At 41.2% G+C, this 14,537-nt stretch overlaps 1 protein-coding gene across 1 annotated transcript in view; it reads left to right on the forward strand.

The window, feature by feature from the left end:
* The window catches only part of RYBP (RING1 and YY1 binding protein), a 126,570-nt gene that overhangs the window by 108,627 nt on the left and 3,406 nt on the right, over window positions 1-14,537 (forward strand). The window lies entirely within an intron of this gene.

Here is a 14,537-nt window from a genome sequence, read left to right on the forward strand (position 1 = left end):
TTACAGCTCACAGCAACCTCCAACTCCTGGGCTCAAGCGAGTCTCCTGCCTCCGCCTCCCAAGTAGCTGGGACCACAGGCGCCCACCATAATGCCCGGCAATTTTTTGGTTGCAGCCGTCATTGTTGTTTGGCGGTCCGGGCTGGGGATTCGAACCCGCCACCTTAGGTATACGTGGCTGGCGCCTTAGCCGGTTGAGCTATAGGCACCGAGCCGTGATTACCTTTTAATTAGTATGATTTCCATTGTGGAACCAATACAACATAGGCAGCTTGAAATATCAGTAAAGTGTTTGGGCTAATGAATGCACAGTACACTTGGTGAGAAGTTACAGTCTGGCAATTTTAATCTTGAAAATGAATCACGAGGGCGACCCAAAATCAAGGTGGATAATGATGAGTTGAAAGTTGTAGTGGAAGTGAATCCATCGTGACCTATGCGTGGATTAACAGGAAGGTTTGATGTTACTATTCCAACGCTGTTGAACCATTTGAAACAAGTCAGCAAGGTAAAGAAGCTGGATAATTGGGTTCAGCGTGAATTAAATGAGAGTCAGAAGAGAAATTGTCTTGAAACTTGCCTTTCTTTGCTGTCAGCGCACAAAAGGGAACTATTTGGTTATGTGTGATGAAAAATGGATTCTTTTTGACAATTGCAAGCATTTGATACAATGACTGAATAAAGATGAAGGACTGAGACCCAATCCAAAACCAAAAAGAAAGGCTGATGGTAACAGTTTGGTGGTCCAGCACTGGTATATCTTTACTGCAGCTAATTTGACAAAACAATGAGGATGCTTGCGATTGAGCAGCCAGAATTGGTCAATAGAGACGGGCCAATCCTCTTGCAAGACAATGCACAATTAATACTGCTCAAACTACAGAGGCTGGACTTGGGAAACTCTGTCATCCACAGTATTTCACCAGACCTTGCACCAACTAACTACCACTTTTAGGCTTTGGCCCACTTCTTACAAGAAAAATATTTAGTTCTTAACAAGCTGTGGAAAACTACCTTTCGTGATTTCATCTCCACTCGCTCTCCAGGCTTCTTTGCTGTTGGCGTACACAAGCTACCATTAAGATGGCAAAACTGTGTCAATAATTTGAGCACATACTTTGAACAGTTGCACTGCTTGTTCGAGATACTAAGCTAAAGTTTTGATTTGAAGGTGGACATTTCAGATTTAATAGCCTAATAATTGAATAAATATATGGGAGAGAGGGGACAGCTCTTAAAGAATTCCACTTAATGTTGAAGAAAGGGAGAACTAGAAAATCACCATTAGGACAAAAAAAAAAAAAAGGAGTAATTGGCTCAGCACCTGTGGCTCAAGTGGCTAAGGCACTAGCCACATACATCTAAGGTGGCGGGTTCGAATCCAGCCCAGGCCTGCCAAACAACAGTGGCAGCTGCAACCAAAAAACAAATAGGCATTGTGGCAGGCGCCTGCAATCCCAGCTACTTGGGAGGCGGAGCAGGAGACTCACTTGAACCCAGGAGTTGGAGGTTGCTGCAAGCTGTGATGCCACGGCACTCTACCCAGGGAGACAGCTTGAGGCTCCGTCTCAAAAAAAATAATAATTTATGCAGAATCCATGTTTGAATGCTAAAATTAGGAGCCTGAAAATTTGAGGAGAAACAGCATATTTGTATAGTCTAAAAGTATCTGTACCACAGTATTTATTATTTTTGAGACAGGATCCTACTCTGTCACCCTGGTTAGAGTGCTATGGCGTCACAGCTCACAGCAATCTTAACCTCTTGAGCTCAAGCGATCCTCCTATTTCAGCCTCCTGAGTTGCTGGGACTACAGGCATGCACCAGCACACCTGGCTAATTTTTTTATTTTTAGTAGAGATGGGATCTCAGTCTTGCTCAGGCTTGTCTCCAACTCCTGAGCTCAAGTAATCTACCTGCCTTGGCCTCCCAGAGTGCTAGGATTACAGGTGTGACCCATTGCACCCCCACTTAAGGCAGTAACTTTAGAGTGGACAAATAAGACATAGCATCATCTTGAACCCCTTGATATAATGCATTTATGGTCATACAGCATCACTGCTGTGGTGATATCCAAATGCATGACTTTATTTTTAGAAAATTCAAATTGAGGGACATTTCTACAGCATAACTGACCAGTACTCCTCAAGTAGTCATGAAATGGCTCAGTGCCTATAGCTCAGCAGCTAGGGCGCCAGGCACATACACCAGAGCTGGTGGGTTCAAACTTGGCCAAGGCCTGCCAAACAGTGACAACTACAACAACAAATTAGGTGGGAGCTGTGGCGGGTGCCTGCAGTCCCAGCTACTTGGAAGGCTGAGGCAAGAGAATTGCTTAAGCACGCCTTGGGCATTCTACTGAGGGCAACATAGTGAGATTCTGTCTCAAAAAAAAGAGGAGCGGGAGTCATGAAAGATAATAGAATGAGAAACCATTATAGAAAGGAAGAACCTAAAAAATGAAAAGTAACAGAATGTGATGGGAGGCTTAGATAGGATCCTGAAACAAAAATCTACATTGGTGAGAAAACTGATAAAAGTCTGTGTTTTAGTTAACGATACTGGATAGGTTTTAATGTTCTGGTTTTGATCATTGTACTGCGTTTATGTAAGATGTTAACATTAGGGGAAACTGAGGGAAAGGCATATGGAAACTCTACCATTTTTGCAACTTATCTGTCTCTCAAATTAGTTTAAGAAGTAGACCATTTGGGCGGTGCCTATGGCTCAAAGGAGTAGGGTGCCAGCCCCATCTGCCAGAGGTGGTGAGTTCAAACCAGGCCCTGGCCAAAAACTGCAAAAAAAAAAAAAAAAAAAAAGTGGACCGTTTGAAATTTCTACTTCTGAAAAAGCATTTGAAAAACCCCTGTTGGCTCGGCGCCTATAGCTCAACCGGCTAAGGCGCCAGCCACGTACACCTAAGGTGGCAGGTTCAAATCCCCAGCCTGGACCCGCCAAACAACAATGACGGCTGCAACCAAAAAAGGGCCAGGCGTTGTGGCGGGCGCCTGTGGTCCCAGCTACTTGGGAGGCGGAGGCAGGAGACTCGCTTGAGCCCAGGAGTTGGAGGTTGCTATGAGCTGTAATGCCATGGCACTCTACCCAGGGGGACAGCTTGAGGCTCTGTCTCAAAAAAAAAAAAAAAAAAAAAGAAAAACCCCTGTTATCTTTGCAAATTAGCGAATCCAAATTTTAGCAAATCTTTGCAGAAAGTGCACTTGGAGCAATTAATTTTAGGGACTGAGTCTTTTTCAAACTAATACATTTCAGAGTCATTTATGGAACATATAGAATCCTAATCTTATTGGAAACTTTACAAGGAATGAAAATTGAGTTACTTCAATGCCAAGAGAAATACTTAATTTAGAGTGGAATACCAAATGGAAGAGTTGTTGTATACCCACACAGGTAATTTGATTTCATGTATGCAATATACAGTCATCTCAGTTTATTCAAATATCCTTTTTATAAGCTAAGGATTTAGATAAATCTGTGTGGTTGGAGATCTTACTGATAGTTTGGGAATCCCACTTGATGCCATAATACTTAATTTTGTCATAATGTGGTTTCTCTAAGGGTAAGTATAATTAGCAAGCTTATTAATTATACCATGCTTAGGGGACTCAATTTTGACTACTCATACTTTTTTCTTTCTTAACTTACACTCAATTTCTGTTTTTTTGTTTGTTTGTGGTTTTGGTTTTGGTTTTGGTTTTGTTTGGAGACATAGTCTCAAGCTGTCACCCTGCACCCTGGGTAGAGTGCTGTGGCGTCACTACAACCTCATTGAGCTGACAGCAACCTCAAATTCTTGGACTCAAATTCTGGACTAGCTGTTGGGGAGACTGAAGCAGGAGGATTGCTTGAGCCCAGGAATTTGATGTTGCACTGAGCTGTGATGAAGCCACTGCCTTCTAGCCCCAGTGACAGAGCAAGACCCTGTCTCCACCTCACCGGAAATAAAAAGAAATTTTCATACATGCTTTCTTTCTTTAACTAGAGTGGATTTTGTTGCTTGTGTAATTAATTTCTCAGGTACTAAGATACCGTATGTGCTTGAATGTATTAGGTTGTAATATGTGGCTGTTGACAGTGTGTCTCAAAATATTCCCATCTCTATTTGAGTTGCTATTCTTATGTAAATAATGATAATTATTTTCTGGTTATTCTGAGAAAATTTTCATCCATGTATAAAAAATGTGACCAGCATTTAATTCAAAGATGACTATTTAAATTGGTGTGTGAGTTACCATCTTTTACTTGTGCCACACTATTCCCTTCCCCCCAGGCAAAACAGAACTATGTTTATTGATTTGATGGAATTCTCAAACTCAGTGCTAATGTCTCTCTGTCTAATGGATACTAGTAATTTTAGAGTTTTCACTTTCATTGACACCTAATTTTTCTTTTTTTAAACAGAGTCTCACTATGTCATCTTAGGTAGAGTGCTGTGGCATCACAGTTCACAGCAACCTCAAACTTCTTGGGCTTAAGTGATTCTCTTGCCTCAGCCTTCCAGGTAGCTGGGACTACAGGCACCCACCACAGCACCTGGCTAGTTTTTTTCTGTTGGACTTCTCATTGTTGCTTAGCTGGCCCGGCCTCGGTTCTAACCCACTAGCCTTGGTGTATGTGGCTGGCATCGTAACAGCTGTGCTATGGCACCAATCCGACACCTAATTTTTTAACCTTTTTTAAACCAGTAAATAAAAATACCCTAAAAACTTCCCTTTTCTTACTCAGAAGCCATTTCCTTCCTTTACTGGAAGTAGAGACCATGGTTTGATGATGTTAATTGTCAGAATCAGCAGGGCACTGTGGCTCACACTGGTAATCTCAGCACTTTAGGAGGCTGAGGTTAGAGGATTATTTGAGAGGCCAGGAGACCAGCTTGGGCAACATAGTGAAACGCCCATCTCTACAAAAAGAAAATTAGCCAGGTATGGTGGCTTGCCTGTATTTCTAGCTACTTAGGAAGTTGAGATGTGAGGATCACTTGAGCCCAGGAGTTTGAGCTGGGCAAGAAACAATACTTTTTCCCCCTTCTTTTTTTTTTTTTTTTTTAAACAAGTCAGAGTTGTAATTGTATATAGCCCTCCCTCGAGGGTCTGTCTGGCAGTAGAAAAGTGATTGCCCAACCTGCTACTGGAGTTAACAAAAATCTCAGTATATTCATTGTTCTTTATCTTACTCCCTTAAAACCCCCACCATGGCAGATGTTTGAGGACGGTACCTTTTGATAAAATGGATGGGAGGAGTTCTGTTTTTTCTGTGCTGCCTTCCCATATTTGCAGAATTTTCTGTCCCTTATTCTGTATTCCTATAGTAAGTATATAAAGGGTAAACAGTAGACCAGTGATTTTTGCTCCCAGGGAACATTTGGCAGTGTCTGGAGACAAAGAGTAGATTTGAGGGAAACCTTACAGATTATGGTCTTTAATTTAACACATGAAGGGCCAGGTGCAGTGACTCATGCCTGTGATCCTAGCACTCTAAAAGGGCGGAGGTGAATGGATTGCCTGAGCTCATGAGTTCAAGACCAGCCTGAGCCATAGCCAAGTGTTGTGGCGGGTGCCTGTAAGTCTCAGCCACTTGGGAGGCTGAGGCAAGAGAACTGCTTAACCCCAAGAGTTTGAGGTTGGTGTGAGCTGTGATGTCATGGCACTCTACCACGGGTACAAAGTGAGGCTCTGTATCCAAAAAAAAAAAAGATTAACACGTGAGGAAACCAAACCCAAGAGACAACTAACTGGTTAAGTATTTGTTAGATTGAATTGTCTAATCTCTTTTTTCTATGAAGAATTATTACTGTTATGTTTTACCTATGTTTGTGACATACACTGTAATTTCAAAAGTCTTTTGACAACCATAAATAATTTGCAGTGCAGATTGGGCTGCTTCAATATAGTGTTGGTTTCTTAGAGAAAGATCTGATTTATCAAGTTCCTTTGCGTCTGAAAATAACAGTTCGCTTAGAGAGTGGTAGTTTCTGGGGTTTATTGTAATCATTGACATGATTTATAAGATACTTTATATATCTTTTGAGGGGAGAGGGTGAGGTCATGTCTAAATTAAACTTAACTGTTTGTAGAATGTAAAAATGTGATGTTTATTTCTAACTTTTAAAAAAAGATTGAGCGTAAACTATGAACTTGTCTGTACCTCAAGAACAGAGACTTTAGTTGTCTTTATTCAGTATTGAATACAAATGTCTGAGCTAAAGTAACTTTAGAGATCATTTGCTCTAACTTTTTGTTTTAAGGTAATGCTCAAAGCAAAGAGGGGAGAGTTGAGGCATGTTACCTATACGAAAGCCTCAACTTGGTAGCAGGGAGGACCACATACGAAGTTTCTGGATTTTTGTGTTCCTCAATTTTGTAATGACCCATGTCAAAGACAAATGGCCCTCACAGAGGTTTGAGCCATTGAATCTGTTGTGTCATGTCTGATCAGAAAATGAGCATATGTCCACACATATCCAGAATGCACAACAAACACCCTGCCTTCACATAGAGTAGGCACCAGGAGAAGTGTGTTTCTTGTTTGAAAACAAACAAAATGCCAAAGATGAAACTAAGATAGACAGGAGAAAGCACAAGCAGTTAACATCTCTGCCCCTTCACTCGGCCTGGATTTGAGAAGCAGAGGATGCTGGTCCAGAGTAGAGTTGGATGCGTGTAGAGGCTTTCCTGGCTCAGTGAGGCAGGTGGGAGAGCTTTTGTCTTCACTATGCCTGTGTGCTGCGGTACCACCCCTGCAGCTAGCATGGCATTTACACTGCTTCAAGTGATCCTAAAACACCACACAGACCCAAAGACCCTTTCGATCAGAGTTTCTTACTGTAAAACAATTTATGTTGAAAATATGAAATGGAGGTATCGAAAGAAAAATGTAGCCATTTTCGAAACAACTTAGGAAGTGTTTTGTTTTGTTTTTGCATGTCACATTAAGCTAACACATTCTTTGCTAGTGGCCTTTTTAGAGAAGGGCTGTTAGCCGAAGGGCATATTTATTATGGGACATTTACTTAAAAAGTATTTGAAAGACCACTGTACATTTCTGTCGTTACAGGTACCGCAGGGGAGAGGAAATGGAAGGAAGCCAGATTTATAGTCTGTAGTTCAAATACTTTAAGAAGTCCACTTTTGGAAAGTTGTTCAAGTGTTTACTAAGTTTAAATTTTTTTCTTTTGTTTTTTATTTCAGATTAATACGAGGGTACAAATGATCAGATTACAATGTTCGTATTTCGTAGGTGAAGTCCCTGTTAGAGTTTATGTCCCTTAGGTGGGAGCACAGCGATCCCCCTTCCCTTTCCCCTCCCTACCTCTTGAGTTACACTGAGTTTTTCTCCTGTGTGGGTTTGTATTAGTATTGAGTACATGAAATACGTGCTTTCACTTGCTTTTCCATTCTTGTGATACTTGGCTAAAGAAAATGTTCTCCAGCTTTATCTAGAATGTTTATTTTCAAAATGTTTTCTTAACTGTGCCATTGAAAGTGATGCTACATTTCATGTTTCTGTTTTGAAGTTGTGTGGAGAAAAAAATTAAAGATTGAGTTTTAGAGGTTACCTTCTGAAGAATCTTTCTTTGGGGATGCAGCAGACTTGCAGACAAGTTTGGCATAATGCTAGGGCAGCAGTTCTCAGCCTTTTTGGTGATCAGATTTTTTACATTCTTAAAGACCTCAAGGAGCCTTTGTTAGTCTTGGTTACATAGATAACTTTTCACGTGCAGAAATTAAAACTGAGAAATGCTTGAATGTTTAAAACATGGTAATAGACAAGTTCTCAGCAATAATACTGTCTTAGTGTCATATAGTCTTTGGAAAGCTCTGTTGTATATTAATGAGGGAACAACGTGAAAAGGCAAGTGATGTTTCTAAATTATTGTAGAAATAGATTTGAGCTCATAGACCCTTCTGAAAAGGCCTAGGGACCCCCAGAAGTCTCTGGACCAACATTCATTCTCTGACAGGACTGAGTGAGTTACCTGTTGCTGCAAGATTGGTTTATAAAATAGATGTTATATTTCCAATAATCTAAACCACTTGTAGTTCTTTTTATTTATTTAACATTTATGTATATATATTCCTGAGTTGTAGAAAAGTTATAGTGCTTTCACTTGTGTTCAAGTAGTTGTTTAAGTTTGTTTTCGGGGCATAAAAAACAACTGAATATTCAAAATGAAAATTTAACATGGGGTAGAATATTTCACAAGCTCTTTATTAAGGTAAAGATGCTTGTTAGTTGTGTTGGATCCGTTCCTAACCACGCTGTATCTGATGACAGTTTGTGTAATGCCGTGCGCATATAATGTAAAGTTGAGGTATGGTAGCCTCCCCTAAAGGCTTCCTTTTTAAAAAGGGATATCTACAAAACCAAAATTCTGTCTTGAATATGCAGGAAACTTGGCAGCTATGTTGATGAGGCTCCTTAGTGATGCTGTTGCTGTTAGACAGATAATTAACTTGAGGATGCTAACAGGTGAAGGATTTACGTCTCTAGAACCATTTCTCAGGGCAGGTTTATCAGCTTCTTTCACTTGGAAGATCTTCCCACTTAACTCTGAGTATCCGAAGAAGGGTGGTAGTGCTTTGGAATGTATGTTATCATTTCTATGGGGATTTATTTTGTTGAGTATTTACACGTGCCCTGAGAAGAGCTAAGTGAACAAACGTACTTGAGTATATCCTGACTTCAGCCCTATTGAATTAGATGTGGCTCCATTCCCATTCAGGTAATTTACCTAGGCTTAGTAGTAGGTCTGGATAAAATGAAAAGGCTGTTTTAACTCTAAAGTCTATACTTTTAATACCGTGTTTTCCCATTACCCATGATGGTAACAGAAGGAAAGATACTTAGTAGAAAGGGGGTGACTTCAATTTTAAAATTTGATAGTTGGAGCCAGATTTGAGGAAAATTTTTAGTTTTCTAATACAGAAGAGAGTGATTCTCCTGAGTCAAGGATGTTTGTGGGAAGGAGTAACCTAGAATGAGACTAAGACACCTTAGGGTCACCCGGAGGTTACTTCTAGAAGAGCCAAAGGATTTGAGAAAGTGAAGGCACATATTTACATGAGGGAGGAAAGTACTATTTAGGAAACAAAAGAACTGTACACAAGGATGTGTTTAGGAAGCTGAGGGAAATTGTTAGTTTCCTAGTAATTGATCCTAGTAATTGATCAAGTGACAGTTGAGTTTTAATTATCCATGTTACAGTGATGGTTGGCTTCGTTGAAGTCACGAGGTCAGATAGGTTCCTTGGTATTTGAAGAATGTAATGGCCAAGGTGTGGGTGGTTTAAATGAACAGGAAACAAGTTACACTTGTCATCAAAGCCAGAGGCCATTTAGGGGCCAGTGGATAGTGCTGTTGGGATAGAAAAACTGATGCTTTTAACACTTAACATTTCCTTAGAGGTAAATAAGTCATTGCCCAATTTGTATGGGTTTTGTTTGTTTGTTTGAGACAAGAGTCTCACGATGTTAGCCTCATGAGTGCTGTGGTGTCATAGCTCACAGCAACCTCAAACTCTTGGGCTTAAGCGATTCTTTTGCCTCTGCCTCTGCCTCTGCCTCCCAAGTAGCTGGAACTACAGGTATCCACCACAAGACTCTGCTATTTTTTTGTTGCAGCTGTCATTGCTGATTTTAGCTGGCCAGGGCTGGGTTTGGACCTGCCAGCCTCCATGTATGTGGCCAGCACCCTACCCACTGAGCTACGAGCACCACCACATTTCTCAAATTTGAAACATAAATTATGTTCCAAAATATATTTGCAGTTTAATTATTTACACCTTGGAATACAGTGTTTAATACAGACTAGTCCAAACAAAGATCAGAATTATTTAGCCTCTGTGTGATTTTAACAAGGTAATTTTGCAAATAAAAAGAATTATGTACAGTTTATAAAGCAGTCACACACATTTGGCCTACCCAGTTAGTTTCCTGAGGTTGGATTTAGTACCATTCTCATTTTGTTTTTAAAACATTTTAGTAGGGGCCGGACATGGTGGCTCATGCGTGTAATCCTAGCACCCTGGGAAGCTGAGGCAGGTGGATTGCTTGAGCTCACGAGTTTGAGACCAGCCTGAGCAAAAGCAAGACCCCATCTCTACTAAAAATAGAAAAACTGAGGCAAGAGGATCAATGGCTGTGCATAATACTTTGCTGGGTTCCCAGCTGGGATGCATGCATTTTGGGACATTAGTAATAATAAGTTTTAGTCATTGTAGAATGGAATCAGATCCATCCTAGCTGGCCTAGTGTACATGTATATGACCTTTTGAGTATAGAAACAGGAAAACTTGTCCTGAGGGAAAGGCTGCTTTTAATTGTATTACCATAATGAGGTCTACCATGAAGAATCTGGATAAAAACCTGCTCAGATTTGTTAAATTCTTGAAGTTACTAATCCTTCAACTAACAAATTGCTTAAGGCAAGGAAAAGTTTGAGGGAACATGGTATGTATGAAAACTCAGGGTCATTGTAAGCTGACTTGATGAGGACACTTAGTTGTAATAACTATAGTTATTTGTAATAACTGTTGATTATAAATTACTTTTTGTTTGAGATGGGCAAATTGTGTGATTCCAGAGCCCTTGATATATTTTATTTGAAAGGTGAAATTTCAGAAGTGGGCAGAAAACACACATGATGCTTATGAAAAGTTGGACATAATTAAGGAAAAGTTTAAAAGATTTTTCTGGCTCTTTGTTGCCTGAACAGCAAGAAGATGACTTTGTCTTTTTGTTGCTTGTTCTGGTAGCTGAGATACAGAGAAGGACTTAAGATTTCAGGTTTCCTTGAGTACACAACAGGAAAAGGAAAATAAGGGCATATTACGTAAATACCTCTTTAAAAATACTATTTTTGCCTGTATTCCTTAAAAGTGGTATGAATACACATCAGACCAATCCAGGAAGTTTTTTGTTTTCTATTCTCATATGTATTCAAGTGGATTTAAACACTTTGAAATTTTTCCTTTATAGAAATTAAGGTTGTCCCTCCCTAGCTGGAGATTGTTTCACTTTTTGTGGAATGGGCTCTTTTCTGAAATAATAGCTGCTTAAATGCAAGAAAATAGAAATGCTTTGCTGATGCTTATTATTGAAGTTTCATAATACATTTTCACTTGTAAACTACTGATACAGCAACAATAAACCCATAAAATACTTAAGAAGACTTTTGTTTGTTTGTTTTTGTTTTTGAGGCTGAGTCTACCCTGGGTAGAGTGCCATGGTGTCACACAGCTCACAGCAACCTCAAACTCTTGGGCTTAAGCGATACTCTTGCCTCAGCCTCCTGAGTTGCTGGGACTACAGGCGCCTGCCACAACACTCGGCTATTTTTGTTGCAGTTGCCACTGTTGTTTTAGTTGGCCAGGGCCCAGTTCGAACCCATCACTCTCCGTATATAGGGCTGGTGCCCCACCCACTGAGCCACAGGTGCTGCCCCCAAGACAAATTTTTTAAATAAGAAAAATACAGTCTGCAAGAAGATGCAAAAAAATTGTTTGATGTCAACTTATGTGGAAGCTGGACTCTCTGTTTACTGTATTGTGTGTATGGTCAAATAGTTTATTGGTTTTGGAGGGTTTTGTGGTTGTGGTAGTTGATTAGTTTTAACTTGAGGCTTAGACACCAAAAGCTGTAGGCTGTGTGCTTTGTTCGAATGTTTTCCACTGTTATTATGAAGAGTTTTTTTTTTTAATGAAGACTTTTAACTGCTTATTTAATATTTGTTACTTGGGAGACTTGGATAATCTTGGAGCCTCAAAGTGTCAGCTTGTATTGACGATTTGACTCCACAATATAGTGAAAGCTCCACTTAATAGAGGAGAGCTATTTATAGTATGTTTTATGATACTTGAAGACTTTATTAATGGAAATCTGTGGATGTCACTATTTCTTCCTGGTCAGCAGTGTTAAATATCATGATACAGGTTTATTCCTAACAGAAAACGTTTCCAGAGCAGTAGAAAGCAGGGAAAAAGAGTCTTGCCAGAGTGAAGCTAATAAAGGCAGTAGGATTTTTGACCAAATGTCTGGCACCCTGTGCCCAAGACCTCACACACGCACACGTACGCAGCTGGGCTCTTCAAAAGCAAGGAGACTAGTTTAAGGATACCTTCGTATGAGGAGTCTATGGAGAATCCAGATGGCACTACATAATGTGCCTGTCACGTGATACCTGTGGAATGGTTCTAGCCCTCCTGCTTCGCGCGCAATTTGTAATATCTAATCTAGAGAGCCTGGCATTGAGCTCCTGGTGGCAGAGTTTTAGGGTGTGCATAGCTCTGTCAGTGGAGATCAGCCATTCCCATTCTTCCATGTGCAGTCAGGAGCATATTAGCCAAGCCATCCTTTACCTCAGCACCACAGATGACAAATAGGAGTTTTTATATTGTTCCCTTGGCAGCTGTATGTCCCTTAATCTTTAAAGCCCCATCCTATGTGGCCTGTTAAAAGTCAGCAGCAACCTCTTGATCATTGAAGCTTGGGCCCTCTTCTCAGTTTGCATTCTCCTTTGTCTTTTTCTGCAGAGTTCATTTATTCATCCAGTAGATAGTTTTACTGAGAACCTGGCCTTGCTTACTGCCATGGTTACAAAGATGATGAAGATGTAGTCTTTGCTACAGAGGAGTACACAGTTGATTGGCGGTTAAGAGTGTAGCATGATAACAAACATCGGAAAACTGCAGGTTGCCCTGGAGTGAGGCAGGCCCCTCAGTCGCAGTTTGTGTGGGCTTGGTGGTTAGGCGGGAGTTCGGGGTGGAGGGCTTTGACTCCCTCTGTTTATGGTACTCTTAATTGGTGTCCACGTGTCCTCTTGTTCTTTGGTTAGATTTCTCTGGAGTAAAGTACATATACCGGCTTAATTGAAATTTTCGCTCAAGGTATAGTTTTTCATAAAGTTTGGTTCATTCACATTAACAGCTGTGGCTGCGTTGCTTTATTTTAACACCTAAATATTGGTTAGTCTGTGGCTGTTTAACTCTCATTTAAACTGCTTGATAATCCCAGTAGACAGCTGATCTGTCCCTGTCCCTAGTGAGTGCATGTGAAATGTTTTGTAGTGGTCATTATCTTCTTTGTAAGTATTAACACAGTGATACTTTAAAGGAGTGGAAGGTGTTAGAATGGCTGCTACTGCCCTTGTTAAGACCTGCGAAAACGGAAAGTTGCCTTTGACATACTGCCCTGTGATTTGGGGGTGGGGGGTGTTTAGAGTAAGTATATTTCCCCTTGTCTAGGGATATTTTCACATCTGTTTGAGACCCTTTGCTCAGTGACAAGTGAGGCTACTTGTGATTCAGGCTGCAGAGGACTTTGAAGATTTGGGATGCCATTCCAAAAGCCTCTGGCCTGGTGCGGTGACTCACTGCCAGTGCTAGTAATCTTAGGACTCTGGGAGGCCAAGGCAGGTGGATTGCACAAGCTCAGGAGTTTCAGAGTTCAAGCAATGAATCAGAGCTACAACCTGTCTCTACTAAAAATAGAAAAACTAGCCGGACATTGTGGCAGGCGCCGTAAACTGGGGAAGTTGAGGCAAGAGGATCACTTGAGCCCCAGAGTTTGAGGTTGCTGTGCATTGTCACACCACAGCACCAATGGCTGCAAAGTGTGATTCTATCTCAAAAATAAATTAATAAATTAAAAGCCTCTGTTGCCAGAGGCATATGGGAAACTTGCTCTGAGCTTGCCCCCTTTGGTGGTGTATTTTCTTGCCGAGACACACTACCCCCAAGCAAGTATTAAAAACTTGCAACAGGCTCAGCACGTATAGCTCAACCGGCTAAGGCACCAGCCACATACACCTAAGGTGGCAGGTTCGAATCCCCAGCCCGGACCCGCCAAACAACAATGACGGCTGCAACCAAAAAATAGCCGGGCGTTGTAGCAGGCGCCTGTGGTCCCAGCTACTTGGGAGGCGGAGGCAGGAGACTCGCTTGAGCCCAGGAGTTGGAGGTTGCTGTGAGCTGTAATGCCACGGCACTCTGCCCAAGGGGACAGCTTGAGGCTCTGTCTCCAAAAAAAAAAAAAACTTGCAACAAACCTCGTGCCTTCTAGCACTGTTGACCTGGCTGCTGTTGTGGGGTCAGCATCTTGTTCCCTCCTGTCCATGGCCCTCGGCTCCCATACCCATGCTTAGCTTAGGGAATCAGCATGCTGTGCTCTTAGTGACTCTTTTTGTTTGTTTTCTGGTAAAGAATAGACAAATTACTGTAAGAAAGCAGCTTTGTTTTATTTTATTTTTCTTAGATTTGTTTTTGTTTTTTCCAGTCCTCCACAGCTAACTCTCACGTTCATAGTCAGCCGTGGTCTGCGCGATTACTTTTGTCTGGCCAGCTCCTCCATTCTGGGGACTGCAGAGGGGGAGCTGTAGGATCAGAAGGTGACCTTTATATTGTGGCAGCCAGTTGCTTAACTTCCTTAATGACCTGTCTGTATATTTGGTTTTGGGGGACAGAGTCTCATTCAGTTGCCAGGCTGTGAGTGCCATGTGCAATGGCCTTAGCCTAGCTCACAGCAA

The sequence above is a fragment of the Otolemur garnettii genome, unplaced genomic scaffold (assembly GCF_000181295.1).
Source record: "Otolemur garnettii isolate 467f Iridium unplaced genomic scaffold, OtoGar3 scaffold00015, whole genome shotgun sequence".
NCBI classification, from domain to species: domain Eukaryota; kingdom Metazoa; phylum Chordata; class Mammalia; order Primates; family Galagidae; genus Otolemur; species Otolemur garnettii.